We start from the raw sequence: 15,205 nt of genomic DNA on the forward strand, positions 1-15,205 counted from the left end.
CTGCTGCTGGAGGACTATCAATTCGGTGAAAGACGCCCTTTGGTCTGCCCGAAACTTGCTGGTCTTCCAGCGCAAAGAGTTGTCCACCACCGAATGTTGCAGACTGGCACATTCCAAGGTCCAGGACTACGTGCTGAGGGACGCACTAAAGCTTGGGGCAGCCGCAGCAAAGGCTCAATGGGGAAAGACCACAGTGTAAGGACCCCCACCAAGCTGAACTGAGGGGCTGGATCCATGGGAAACCCCTCGAACTGTATCGTTAATATTCTGAATTGCTGTAAATGTAAAACTGTAATTGACATGACAATTGTGAAACGGAAGGGTTGTGAAGAAACTCATGATAGTATTGAAGGAAACTGATCTCCCTTGCAATGTTTGTATTTTTTGGTGCTGTTTGGAAACTGTTTGGCAATATAATTTTTACAGATTTTTATGAATAAAGTATATTTTGGAAATTAAAAAAAAGTGAGTGTGCTGGAGGCAAATTCAATGGAGGCCTTCAAAAGAGAGCTGGATAATTCTCCGAGGAAAAAACATTGCAGGGGTACGGGAAAAAGCGAGGCGGAGGGAAGAGATGAATTGCTCTTGCAGAGAGCCGGCACAATCACGACGGGCCGCAAGGCCCTTTCTTCTGTGCTGCAACCATTCTATCATTCAATAAAATACCAACACGTTTTAAAAATCGGAAGCTGAATACTGTGATGTGAACTTCCGCATCCAGTTTGTATCGGTAGCGTGGCCGAGCGGTCTAAGGCGCTGGATTTAGGCTCCAGTCTCTTCGGAGGCGTGGGTTCGAATCCCACCGCTGCCAGTGGGATATTTTCTGCAGATATATATTTACGATATCAGCTTCCGTCCGTTTTAACAAACGTATTGTTTGGATAACTTTTAAACATATATCATTTTAAGTTCTTACTATATTTGATATAAGTTAGCAAAACGGCGAGCTAAGCTATAAGTGTGCTACATCTCTGCAATTTCCAGTTCCAATCTGTGCTGCATTCGCTGATCTCTACAGGGGGAGTGTTACAATGACCTTGGGGATTCGAGATCCAATGATATCCAGTCGGAGGTGAGCACTTGAGGACTCTGAGTGAGTGTGCGATCTCACGGTACGACGCACATCCTGGAACAGCCGGCCAACGTTAAACTGCATCCAAAAATTATTCTTTGGGGTTTCGGATCATGGCGAGCAGCCAACAAAAATTGTAGTAGATCCCCACAAGAATGGTCACTCTCAAGACAAGAGCGAAGAAACTTGCTTTACGAAATGAAAGACTGTAAAAAAAAGTATGAGCCAAATTTGCATTATTAATGTGGACAATTGTAAGAGATCAACTATAGTGAGTCAGATAGCATTAGATCCAAGGAAGAGGCATATAAATTTGCCAGACAACAGACCTGAGGATTGAGAGCAGTTTAGAATTCAGCAAAGGAGGACCAAGGGATTGATTAAGAAGGAGAAAATAGAGTCCGAGAGCAAGCTTAGGGGGAACATAAAAACTGACTGTAAAAGTTTCTATAGGGATGTGAAGAGAAAAAGAATGGTGAAGACAAATGTAGGTCCCTTACAGTCAGAAACAGGGGAATTTATTATGGGGAATAAAGAAATGGCTGACCAACTAAATGCATACTTTGGTTCTGTCTTCACAAAGGAGGACACAAATATCATACAAGAAATGTTAGGGACCACAGGGTTTAGTGAGGGAGAGGAACTGAAGGAAATCAGTATTAGTAGAGAAATGGTGTGGGGGAAATTGATGGGATTGAAGGCCGATAAATCCCCAGGGCCTGATGGTATGCATCCCAGAGTACTTAAGGAAGTGGCCCTAGAAATAGTGGATGCATTGGTGGTCATCTTCCAAGATTCTACAGACTCTGGAACAATTCCTACAGATTGCAGGGTAGCTAATATAACCCCACTATTTAAAAAGGGAGGTAGAGAGAAAGCAGGGAGTTCTAGACCAGTCAGCCTGACGTCAGTAGTGGGGAAATTTCTAGAGTCCATTATCAAAGATTTGATAGCAGAGCACTGAGAGAACAGTGGTAGAATCGGGCAGAGTCAGCATGGATTTACGAAAGGGAAATCATACTTGACAAATCTACTAGAATTCTTTGAGGATGTATCTAGTAGAGTTGATGAGAGGGAGCCAGTGGATGTGGTTTATTTGGATTTTCAGGAGGCTTTCTACAAAGTCCCACATAAGAGATTAGCATGTAAAATTAAAGCGCATGGGATTGGGGGTAGTGTATTGTGATGGACAGAAAATTGGTTGGTGGACAGGAAACAAAAAGTTGGGATAAATGAGTCTTTTTCCGAATGGCAGGCAGTGACTAGTGGGGTACCGCAGGGATCGGTGCTGGGACCCCAGCTATTCACAATATATATTAATGATTTAGATGAGGGAACTAAATGTAATATCTCCAAATTTGCAGATGACACAAAACTGGGTGGGAGGGTGAGTTGTGAGGAGGATACAGAGAGGCTTCAGGGTGATTTGGACAAGTTGAGTGAGTGGACTAATGCATGGCAGATGCAGTATAATGTGGATAAATGTGAGGTTATCCACTTTGGTAGCAAAAACAGGAAGGTAGGTTATTATCTGAATGGCTATAAACTGAGAGGTGGGAATATGCAGTGAAACCTGGATGTTCTCATACACCAGTCGCTGAAGGTAAGCATGCAAGTGCAACAGGCGGTAAAAAAGGCAAATGGTATGTTGGCCTTCATAGCAAGAGGATTTGAGTACAGGAGCAGGGATGTCTTGCTGCAATTATACAGGGCCTTGGTGAGGCCACACCTGGAATATTGTGTGCAGTTTTGGTCTCCTTATCTGAGGAAGAATGTTCTTGCTATAGAGGGAGTGCAGCGAAGGTTTACCAGACTGATTCCTGAGATGGCGGGACTGACGTATGAGGAGAGATTGAGTCAGTTAGGATTATATTCGCTGGAGTTCAGAAGAGTGAGGGGGGATCTCATAGAAACGTATAAAATTCTAACAGTACTTGACAGGGTAGATGCAGGAAGGATGTTCCCGATGGTGGGGGAGTCCAGAACCAGGGGTCATAGTCTAAGGATACAGGGTAAACTTTTCAGGACTGAGATGAGGAGAAATTTCTTCACTCAGGGAGTGGTGATCCTGTGGAATTCGCTACCACAGAAAGCAGTTGAGGCCAATACATTGTATGTTTTCAAGAAGGAGTTAGACATAGCTCTTGGGTCTAAAAGGATCAAAGGGTATGGGGGTGAAAGTGGGAACAGGTTACTGAGTTGGATGATCAACCCTGATCATAATGAATGGCGGAGCAGGCTCAAAGGGCTGAATGGCCTACTTCTGCTCCTATTTTCTATGTCTATGTTTCTATGAATCAATATCATGTTGATTTTCGCTTTATACAAGAGGTATAGTGGAGCAGATAAGCAAATGTAAAGCGAATATAAAATTTAAAAAGTAAGAGTTTGCCTAAATTCTTCAATCTCCCCTAAATTCCAAACTGTCTTTTAAGTGTACTTCCACACAAGAATGATGTGAGGTGAAAAGGTAAGTCAGGTAAACATGCAGAACTTTTTTCCATTGGCAAGGTTGTTGATTACTGCTTTCCACCTTGTGAAATGCAACGCTATGACTGTGTGGTACCACTTCTCTGAGAATCCTAGAATCATAGAATGGTTACAGCACAGAAGGAGGCCCTTCAGCCCGCCATGTAGGTGCCAGTTCTCTGCAAAAGCAACTCAACTATTTCCACTCCCCACCCTTTCTCCTTAGCCCTCCATTTCTTTCTCTTCAGATGTTTATCCAATTCTCTTTTGAAAGTCCTTACTGTATCGGCCTCCATATCATCAGGGCAGATAAATTGGCCTTGGAGGGGAAACAGTGCAGATTGTCCATGGATTAAAATTATGAGGACAAATTTCATAAACTTGGCTTGTATTCCTTCAAGTTTACAATATTGAGGGGTGAACTACACTAAAATTTAACATTACATAGAGATTTGATAACTAGCTATGGAGAAACTATTTTTTCTGGTCGAGAACAGTACAAAGGGGGAATAAACTTAAAATTAAAACTAAGTCATTCAGGAGTGAAATCAGGAAGAACTTTTGCATGCAAAAGTTAGTCAAAATTTGGAACTCTCTCCCTTAATCCCTGTGGATGCTGGGACAATTGAAATTTTCAAGACTGAGACTGATCGATTTTGGTTAGGTAAGAGTATGAATGGATATGGAGAAAAGATGGGTAAATGGAGTTAAAATACAGATTAACCATAGTCTGATTGAATGGTGGTATCAGCTGGAGTGCTCAATGGCCTTCACTTGTCCCTACATTCCTACTGAAACCCCTCTTAAGATCCACCTCTTTTGCCAAGATTTCGATTCCTCTTTTCTCCTTTAAATCTGTGTCCATTTTTCCATACATCTTGGTGAAACATCATAGGAGATTTAACCACCTTAAAGGTGCAATTTGGGTAGATATTCTCAGTTTAAGTGTTATTATAAGTTATTTTGGAATTAGATTTCTATCATAGTGAAAGTGCCTCTTCTAAAATACCTTAATGTTTCCTTTTCTCTGTATTTCTAATTGTGGGTTACATTTTTTGTTTGCTAATTAAATCATGCTGCTCCTTCAGTAACATCTTTGCAGTCCGACATACTAAGGGTCAGCAAATTCTTTTATGCTGGGCTGTATGACATGAAGCCCACGGACAGCATGGGCTCCCAGTCCTTTCTGTCATCTATCACAGAGGTCTTAGATGACAGCATGAGGGAGAGGCTGGACACGCTGCCAACTCTGGATGAGCTGACAAAGGCTGTCAGGTCCTTCAAGATGAGTAAAACTGCCGGAAGTGACAGCTTACCAGTTGAGTTGTATTCAGCTCTGTGGACCTGCTGGAAGTATATGAGAGTATGCTCCTGGCTGGCAGCATGTCAGAATTCATGAGGAAAGGCATCATCACCCTCATCTACAAGTGGAAGTGGGAGAGGGCGGAAACAGAAATTGGCGGCCCATCTCACTGCTTAATGTTGACTCAAGATTCTGTCCAATGTCATCGCCAGTCGGGTCAAGTCTGCTATGGAGGTGGTGATTCACCCTGACCAGACCTGTACTGTACCCGACAGGAAGATCTCTGATTGTCTTGCGCTATTCAGGAATACGATCGCCTATGCATGTGACGGGGTGGGGGTGGGGGGGTGGGGGTGCGGCAGGGGCGGTGGACACCTGCCTCATCAGCCTGGACCAGGAGAAGGCTTTTGACAGGATATCGCACACATACATGATGGACGTGCTTTCCAAAATGGGGTTTGGGGAGGAAATCCGCAATTGGATCAAACTGCTGTACACAAACATCAGTAGTGCAGTCTCAATCAATGGGTGGGAATCAGAAAGTTTCCCAATCAAATCTGGAGTCAGACAGGGCTGTCCTTTCTCCCCGGTCTTGTTTGTTTGCTGTATCGAACCTTTTGCTGAGTCCATTAGGAAGGATGTGGGCATAAGAGGAGTGACAATCCCAGGCAGTGGAGGCACTCGGGTCAAAGCCTCCCTGTACATGGATGATGTTGCCGTCTTCTGCTTGGATCTGCTGTCCATGCGCAGACTGATAATCTGCGCTTAGTTCAAACTGGTCTCAGGAGCCAAAGTTAACCATGGCAAGAGTGAGACCATGTTCTTTGGGAACTGGGCTGACCGATCCTTTGTCCCCTTCACTGTCAGGTCAGACTACTTGAAGGTGCTGGGAATATAGTCCAGAAGGTCTGGGGCATGCGCAAAACCTGGAAGGAGTGAGTAGCCAGGGTACACAATTAGCTTAGCATGTGGGAGCAGCGATCGCTCTCCATTGTGGATAAGAACCTGGTCATCAGGTACGAGGCACTCACGTTGTTGCTGTAGGTGGCGGAGGTCTGGCCCATACCCCACTTCTGTGCTGCGGCGGTCACCCGAGCCATTTTCTGCTTTACCTGGAAATCCAAAATGGACCAGGTCCGGAGGGACACCATGTTCAAATCTCTGGATAAGGGTGGGAAAAATGTACTAACGTTGCCCTCATCCTGATGACCACCTTTGTGTGTGGCAGCATCAAGTTGTGTGTAGATCCCCAGTACGCAAACTCCAAGTGTCACTCCATGCTGAGGTTCCATCTGTCCCCGCTGTTGCGAAGGATGTATCTGGTCACATTGCCATGGAACGCTCCATCCGGTTGGACCGTGCCATACCAACTATCCTTTGTGGAAAAGTCTCTGCGGGAAAACACCTTTGAACACCAATCCATCAGGCAGTGGTCTGCACGGAATGTCCTCAAGGCCCTACGGGAAAAGGAGATGGTGGATCCTGTCAGATGGTTCCCCGAGCTGACTGCCAAAGTCATTTGGCAGAATGCCTCATCACCAGAACTTTCAAACAAGCACCAAGATGTAGCTTGGCTGGTGGTGAGAACAGCCCTCCCTGTCAGATCCTTCCTGCACACCTGGAGTCCCACCCCCTCTGCACACTGCCCTCGAGGTGGCTGTGGTGGGGAAGAGACAGTTGCCCATCTCCTTCTGGAATGTGTCTTTGCAAAGCAGGTGTGGAATGAGATGCAGTGGTTTTTGTCGAGGTTCATCCCAAGCAGCTCTGTAACACAGGAGTCTGTGCTCTACGGGCTGTTCCCAGGGACGCACACCGAGACAAACATCAACTGCTGCTGGAGGACTATCAATTCGGTGAAAGACGCTCTTTGGTCTGCCCGAAACTTGCTGGTCTTCCAGTGCAAAGAGTTATCCATGACCGAGTGTTGCAGGTTGGCATATTCCAAGGTCCAGGACGACGTGCTGAGGGACGCACTAAGGCTTGGGGCAGCCATTGCAAAGGCTAAATGGGGAAAGACCACTGTGTAAGGTTCCAAAGTGAACTGAAGGGCTGGATCCATGGGAAACCCCTCAGGCTTTATACACCAGATATGGGTTTGCTGTAAAATGTACATACATGGCATGTAAAATGGAATGGAAGGGTTGTGAGGCAACTCACTTCTGTATTGAAGGAAACTGATCTCCTTTGCACTTTTTGGAATGTCAACTGGTGCTGTTTTGAACTGTTTTGTAATGTTTTTTTACAGATTTTTATGAAAAAGTATATTTTTGGGGAAAAATGTTAAAGCAAACTGGAAAGATTGAACTGGGGCACTTTTCTCTACAAAGAGGAGTGGCCTCAGTGTGAAAGATTATGGAAGGGTTTGTAGGGTAGACATAGAGACCAGAACTAGGGGCCAGAGATATAAGACAGTCACTAATAAATCCAATAGGGAATTCAGATAAAATTTCTTTACTCAAGAGAGTGGTGAGAATCTGGAACTCCTTGCCACAGAGAATGGTTGAGGTGAATAGAATAGATGCAAGTAAAGGGGAGGCTGAATAAACACATGAGGGACAAGGGAGTGGAAGGATATGCAGACGGATGAGATGAAGTAGGATACGAAGCGTAAACACTCGCATGGACGGAATGGCTTGTTTCTCTGTCCTGGCTCCGCTCCGCTTTGCCGATTTTCCTGATTTCTTCTTGGCTCATCTCGAGAGATTGTCGATGTGCCTCGTAAATGTCTAATTTCTCTTAGCCTAATATCTCGTATTAATCCCACTCGCAACCATTTAAACATCTGCAATGTTTCATTTCAATACTTTGTGGGTTTTATTTATTTTCCTGTGTGTGCATTTTCTGCTCCCCTTCTCTTTCTAAACGCTGCTCATCTGAAATTGCTTTCATTTTTATTAAGGTCGATACCATAAGTGTTAACCCGCCCGAGTGTTTCCAGTATTTTCTGCATGATATTTAGAAACACACCTCATATATGCTTTGGACTGCAAGGGTGAATTAAGGAAAACTATGTAATTTATGGTTTATTGATCAGTTATTAACTTTTTTTCCATTGTTTTCAACAGTATGCGATTTCTCTTAATAAATACGGGATAAATTTAATTGCAAGCACAGGGTAACCAATTAGGTTGTACCGAACTTAATTTTAAATTTGAAAGCTAGTTATTATATATTTGCTCTTTGCGCTAATTAAGCTTTGCTCAAGTTGGAAAAATGATTCCTTTTTGCTGTGCAGTTTATGTTTAATAAAAGTTCGTGTGGCAGCGGTGGGATTCGAACCCACGCCCCCGAAGAGACTGGAGCCTTAATCCAGCGCCTTAGACCGCTCGGCCACGCTACCGCTTAAGTTTGTTCACTGCCTGTTCCATGAAATACTGCTTGATCTTGTCAGTGTAGGGGAATGTTTATATGTGGTGGATATTAGCTTGACCTGGTATTTTTTGACACATTGAATCATGCTGCATTTTGAGCGTGTTACATTGCTTTACTTGACATTATATTACATGTATTTACAGCTGGGAACCAGGCCACTCAGCCCAAATGGTACATGTCAGTGTTTATGTTCCACATCAGCCTCCTCCTACCTACTTCATCGAAATCCATCAACATGTCCTGTAATCCTTTCTTCCTCATGTGTTTCACTAGCTTCCCTTAAATGCACTACATAAACACACTAGTGATATGGATAGGTTAAGTGAATGGGAAAAAATTTGGCAGATGGAGTATAATGTGGGAAAATGTGAGGTTGTTCACTTTGGCAGGAAAAATAAACAAGCAGAATATTATTTAAATGGAGAGTGACTGCAGAGTGCTGCAGTACAGAGGGATCTGGATGCCCTCATAAATGAATCACAAAATGTCAGCATGCAGGTACAGCAAATAATTAGGAAGGCAAATGGATGTTGGTATTTATTGCAAAGGGGGAATATTTTTTATTCTTTCATGGAATGTGGGTGTCACTGGCAAGGCCAGCATTTATTGCCCATCCTAACCTGAGTGGTTTGCTAAGCCATTTCAAGGTGAATTTAAGAGTCAACCACATTGCTGTGGGTCTGGAGTCATATGTAGGCCAGACCAGGTAAGGATGGCAGATTTCCTTCCCTAAAGGACATTAGTGAACCAGATGGGTTTTTACAACAATCAACAATAGTTTCGTGGCACCATTACTGACTAGCTTTCAATTTCAGATGTTTATTAATTATTTGAATTTATTAATATATTGAATTTAAATTCATTCCACTAACTGCCATGATGGGATTTGAACCCTATGCCTGTGGCATTAGCCTGGGCCTCTGGATTACTGGCAAGGAGCGTTGAGCTTTCGCCAATTGATAAAGAATACAGTTCCACATATCCAGAATCTTTCAAATACAGGTACATCCCTGCTTAATGGCTCTAAACCCAACATGCTAGTTTTCGCTATTGTATTGACACATTCTCTTGAAGGTAACTTCAACCCGTCTTAGGGCTGTTTCTCTCCCCGGATCTTCAATGTGCTGAGAGTTATGCTCAACAGTTTCCTACTTTAATTATTCTTTCCCAAGAACCTAGAGGTATTGGAGCCTTTAACCTTTATTGGAGCCTTTAACCTCTGTCTCCTCTCCCTCTCATAACCTACAGACTTTTTAAAAAATCAGGCTGGATCATCTAACCATTTCTTTTTGCTTTCTCTGCACATTGTGCCGCCTCTTAGGTTCTCAATTTGAAACACTGTGGGTACAATGACCCCAGTTTATTCTGCACGGCTGCGGTTTGGGGGATTTGCCCCATGTTCTGAATGTTGCTGTTATTTTTGAAACCTTTATCTCCTCCTGTTAAAGCCGATGTCCTCTGTTTAAACGGAAGTACCGCCAAAGGTTAAATGTTACAAAAGCTGGTTTAATTTTCTCTCTAATCTTTTAAAACTCTTACATGGTTGGGGGGGTGACGGGGTCCAAATCAGTTGTAAACTGGAATTAGCGATTTCAATTTATAACTAAGCTGCTTTCCCTCGTTCTAAAGAAAGTCTCGATGAGGACGGAGCTCATGATTGTCGCATGAATAGTTCATCATGCTCATGTGACAAGTGACTAGTTCCAGCCTGAAAATGTGCAGCAACAAATCTCATTATGTGTGGCTATTCACTGGGATACGGTGTTTAATACCGGGTCTGGGTACCCAGCGGCCATGGTTGTGTGAGTGAATCTAGACACAGTAATAGGAGACGGGATCTGAGCGATAAAAAAAATGTGAAATATGAGAGATCAAGACAATCAACGATGGAAAAGAAAAGAGGGGATCGGAAAAACATACGAAAAAGAAACAATGAAAATGTAGAACAATATGTGGTTTAAAAATTAAAATAACGAGTGGGATTGGAAGAAAGAGAGGGACGGAAAGACACGGGGAAAGAAATGCAATAAGGGAGACAAACAGGTAGAGAGAGAGAGAGGTGAAGGCAGAGACAGGGATATGGAGAGAGAGAGAGATGGAAAGGGAGAGAAGCAGAGAGAGATGGAGAGAAAGAGAAGCAGAGAGATGGAGAGAGAGAGAAGCAGAGAGAGAGAGAAGCAGAGAGAGATGGAGAGAGAGAAGCAGAGAGAGTCGGGGCGGAGAGAGAGAGAGAAGCAGAGAGAGATGGAAAGGGAGAGAAGCAGAGAGAGATGGAGAGAGAGAAGCAAAGAGAGTCGGGGCGGAGAGAGAGAGAGAGAAGCAGGGAGAGAAGCAGAGAGAGATGGAGAGAGAGAAGCAGAGAGAGTCGGGGCGGAGAGAGATGGAAAGGGAGAGAAGCAGAGAGAGATGGAAAGGGAGAGAAGCAGAGAGAGATGGAAAGGGAGAGGAGCAGAGAGAGATGGAAAGAGAGAGAAGCAGAGAGAGTCAGGGGCGGAGAGAGAGAGAAGCAGAGAGAGATGGAAAGGGAGAGAAGCAGAGAGAGTCAGGGGCGGAGAGAGAGATGGAGAGAGAGAAGCAGAGACAGTCAGAGGCGAAAAGAGAGAGAAGCGGAGAGAGATGGGGAGAGAAACAGTGAGAGAAATTGAGAGAATAATTGCAGAAGTTTACAGCACAGAAGGAGGTCGTTCGGCCCGTAGTGCCTGTGCCGGCTCTTTGAAAGACCTATCCAATTGGTCCCAATACCGCGGGTAACCCTGCAAATTTTTGTTCTTCACCTATTTATCCAAATCCCTTTTGAAAATTGCAATTGAAACTGCTTCCACCGTCCTTTCAGGCAGCGCATAAGAAAATGTTTCCTCATTTCCTTGTGCCAATTACCTTAAATCTGTGTGCTCTGGTTACTGACCCTTCTGTCTCTGCAAACACTTTCTCCTTATTTACCCAGTCAAACCCTCTCATCATTTCAAAATTCGCGTGCGCTTCATTTTTAAAAAAATTGTCTATTTTGGAATCAGTGTAGTTAATATCAGACTACTGATCCAGTTAATGCTTTTCCCGGAGACAATCCGACCATAGGTGAGATCCAAAAGGGCAGGAAAACAGTGGTGCATGAAGTTAGTATTAAAATAAATGAAGCAATTTCAGCACTGACTGGAGTGGATTGGTATCGTTATTTAATTGAATTTGATGATATAAAGGTCGCCGTTTATTCCAAATTTACAACATACACACTTCAAAGTAACTGCTATAATTGCCCGAATTGTAATATATTCTTTTGAAAAATAAAAGCTCTTGTTTAAACGGAAGTAGCTTCTAAAAAGCTGAATCAGTGAAGGCCAAGCCGATTGTAAACTGAAATTAAAGTTTCTAATTAAAATCTAATCCCTTTGAAATAAGAGATTTCCGATAGCGGTGGTCAGAGACGAGAAAAGTGAGTCTCTATGCCCCTTTTGTGAGAACCCGGGAGATAAAAAGCAATAAAGTTAAAAGAGCTGAGAGAAATCCGATTCTGGGCATCTGCCGACTCATCAGACACAGTTAATCCCTGAGCAACGCCGCAAACTGCGCCTCAGCCCCAAAACAGAAGCACGTGTTCGTCTTTGTAACCAGGATACGGTACTGCTGCAGAGAAGGGGGGAGTGGGCGGCTGAGAGGTGCGAGACCCTCTCTGATTCCAAGAGGAGAGATTTAAAATGTTGGATTTCGTTAAACCTAAAATCAACACTCTGTGTTTACGAGAGAGCGGAGAGAGTTACAGAATTTGTAGCACACAGGCTAATTCAGGTGAGTATCACTTTCAGCAAAAAGATTTGTCTCAGTGCGGATCGCCGCTACTCAGAGGGAGAGTGTGAGAGAGAGAGTGTGAGAGAGAGGAATAGTTAGAGATAGACAGTGAGAGGAAGAGAGAGAAAGAGTGTGAGAGAGGAATAGAGATAGACAGTGAGAGGAAGAGAGAGAGAGTGTGTAGAGACAGACAGTGAGAGGAAGAGAGAGAGTGTGTGTGAGAGAGAGAAATAGTTAGAGATAGACAGTGAGAGGAAGAGAGAGAATGTGTGAGAGAGGAATAGTTACAGATAGACAGTGAGAGGGAGAGAGAGAGTGTGTGAGTGAGAGAGAAATAGTTACGGATAGACAGTGAGAGGAAGAGAGAGTGTGTGAGAGAGGGAAATAGTTAGAGACAGACAGTGAGAGGAAGAGAGAGAGAGTGTGTGAGGCAGAGAAATAGATAGAGATAGACAGTGAGAGGAAGCGAGAGAGAGAGTGTGAGAGAGAGAGAAATAGTTAGACATAGATTGTGAGAGGAAGAGAGAGAGAGTGTGTGAGAGAGAGAAATAGATATAGACAGTGAGAGGAAGAGAGAGAGAGAGAGTGTGAGAGAGAGTGAAATAGTTTGAGATAGACAGGGAGAGGAAGGAGAGAGAGTGTGTGTGAGAGAGAGAGAAATATTAGAGATACACACTGAGAGAAAGAGAGAGAGAAATAGTTAGAGATAGACAGTGAGAGGAAGAGAGAGAGTGTGTGAGGCAGAGAAATAGTTAGAGACAGACAGTGAGAGGAAGAGAGAGAGTGTGTGAGGCAGAGAAATAGTTAGAGACAGACAGTGAGAGGAAGAGAGAGAGTGTGTGAGAGAGAGAAATAGATAGAGATAGACAGTGAGAGGAAGCGAGAGAGAGAGTGAGAGAGAGAGAAATAGTTAGACATAGATCGTGAGAGGAAGAGAGAGAGAGTGTGTGAGAGAGAGAAATAGATAGAGATAGACAGTGAGAGGAAGAGAGAGAGAGAGTGTGAGAGAGAGTGAAATAGTTTGAGATAGACAGGGAGAGGAAGGAGAGAGAGTGTGTGTGAGAGAGAGAGAAATAGTTAGAGATAGACAGGGAGAGGAAGGAGAGAGAGTGTGTGTGAGTGAGAGAGAAATAGTCAGAGATAGGCAGTGAGAGGAAGAGAGAGAGAGTGTGTGTGAGTGAGAGAGAAATAGTCAGAGATACACAGTGAGAGGAAGAGAGTGTGTGAAAGAGAGAGAAATAGTTAGAGATAGACAGTGAGAGGCTGAGAGAGAAAGAGTGTGAGAGAGAAATAGATAGATAGACAGTGAGAGGAAGAGAGAGAGAGAGTGTGAGAGAGAGAGAAATAGTTAGAGATAGAGAGTGAGAGGAATAATTAGAGATAGTGAGAGGAAGAGAGTATGTGAGAGAGGAATAGTTAGAGATAGACAGTGAGAGGAAAAGAGAGCGAGTGAGAGTGTGTGAGAGAGAGAGAAATAGTTAGAGATAGACAGTGAGAGGAAGAGAGAGTGTGTGAGAGAGAGAGAAATAGTTAGAGATAGATAGTGCGAGGAAGAGAGTTTGAGAGAGAGGAATAGTGAGAGGGTGGCGCAGTGGTTAGCACTGCAGCCTCACAGCTCCAGCGACCCGGGTTCGATTCCGGGTACTGCCTGTGTGGAGTTTGCAAGTTCTCCCTGTGTCTGTGTGGGTTTTCTCCGGGTGCTCCGGTTTCCTCCCACAAGCCAAAAAGACTTGCTGGTTGGTTGGTAAATTGGCCATTATAAATTGCCCCTAGTATAGGTAGGTGGTAGGGAAATATAGGGACAGGTGGGGATGTGGTAGGAATATGGGATTAGTGTAGGATTAGTATAAATGGGTGGTTGATGGTCTGCACAGACTTGGTGGGCCGAAGGGCCTGTTTCAGTGCTGTATCTCTAAACAAACAAACAAACGAGAGAAACTGTGTGTGAGAGAGGGGGGGGAATAGTTAGAGATAAACAATGAGAGGAAGAGAGAGAGACGGGGATTGTGTGTGTGAGAGTGGGAGATTAACAGTGTGATAAGAGAATGAGATAGTGAGAGAATGGATGGTAGATTGACAGAGAGGGAGGATGAGAGAAGGTGAGATAGAGAGAGAGATACACCATGGAAGAGAGAAGAAGGAGATAGAGTGGAATATGGAGAGAGCGTTTGGAAACACTTCTACACAAAGAGGCGGTAGAAGTTTGAAACTGTCTCTGCAAATGGCCATTGGTGCTGGATCAATTGTTCATTTTAACTCTGAGATTGATAGATTTTTGTTAACCAAAGTATTAAGGGATTTTTAAAAATATATATTCATTCAGGGATGTGGGCGTCACTGGCCAGGCCAGCATTTATTGCCCATCCCTAATTGCCCTTGAGAAGGTGGTGGTGAGCTGCCTTCTTGAACCGCTGCAGTCCATGTGGGGTAGGTAGACCCACAGTGCTGTTAGGAATGGAGTTCCAGGATTTTGACCCAGCGACAGTGAAGGAACGGCGAAAGAGTTCCAAGTCAGGATGGTGTGTGACTTGGAGGGGAACTTGCAGGTGGTGGTGTTCCCATGCATTTGCTGCCCTGGTCCTTCTAGTTGGTAGAGGTCGCGGGTTTGGAAGGTGCTGTCTAAGGAGCCTTTTTTGCATTGCTGCAGTGCATCCTGTAGATGGTACACACTGCTGCCACTGTGCGTCGGTGGAGGAGGGAGTGAATGTTTGTAGATGGGGTGCCAATCAAGTGGGCTGCTTTGTTCTGGATGGTGTCGAGCTTCTTGAGTGTTGTTGGAGCTGCACCCATCCAGGCAAGTGGAGAGTATTCCATCACACTCCTGACTTGTGCCTTGTAGATGGTGGACAGGCTTTGGGGATTCAGGAGGTAAGTTACTCGCCTCAGGATTCCTAGCCTCTGACCTGCTCTTGTAGCCACGGTATTTATATGGCTACTCCAGTTAAGTTTCTGGTCGATGGTAGCCCCCAGGATGTTGATAGTGGGGGATTCAGCGATGGTAATGCCATTGAATGTCAAGGGGAGATGGTTAGATTCTCTCTTGTTGGAGATAGTCATTGCCTGGCACTTGTGTAGCGCGAATGTTACTTGCCACTTATCAGCCTAAGCCTGGATATTGTCCAGGTCTTGCTGCATTTCTACACGGACTGCTTCAGTATCTGAGGAGTCACGAATGGTGCTGAACATTGTGCAATCATCAGCTAACA

At 44.3% G+C, this 15,205-nt stretch overlaps 2 non-coding genes across 2 annotated transcripts; one reads left to right on the plus strand and one right to left on the minus strand.

Moving 5' to 3' along the window:
- The first annotated feature begins 729 nt into the window (after positions 1–729).
- trnal-uag (transfer RNA leucine (anticodon UAG)) lies at positions 730–811 on the plus strand. The gene has a single exon. It is a non-coding gene; the product is annotated as a tRNA-Leu (tRNA).
- A 7,291-nt stretch (positions 812–8,102) lies between these two features.
- Positions 8,103–8,184, minus strand: trnal-aag (transfer RNA leucine (anticodon AAG)). Its single transcript has one exon. It is a non-coding gene; the product is annotated as a tRNA-Leu (tRNA).
- Between the last annotated feature and the right edge of the window lie 7,021 nt (positions 8,185–15,205).

The sequence above is a fragment of the Heterodontus francisci genome, chromosome 48 (assembly GCF_036365525.1).
Source record: "Heterodontus francisci isolate sHetFra1 chromosome 48, sHetFra1.hap1, whole genome shotgun sequence".
Lineage (NCBI taxonomy): Eukaryota > Metazoa > Chordata > Chondrichthyes > Heterodontiformes > Heterodontidae > Heterodontus > Heterodontus francisci.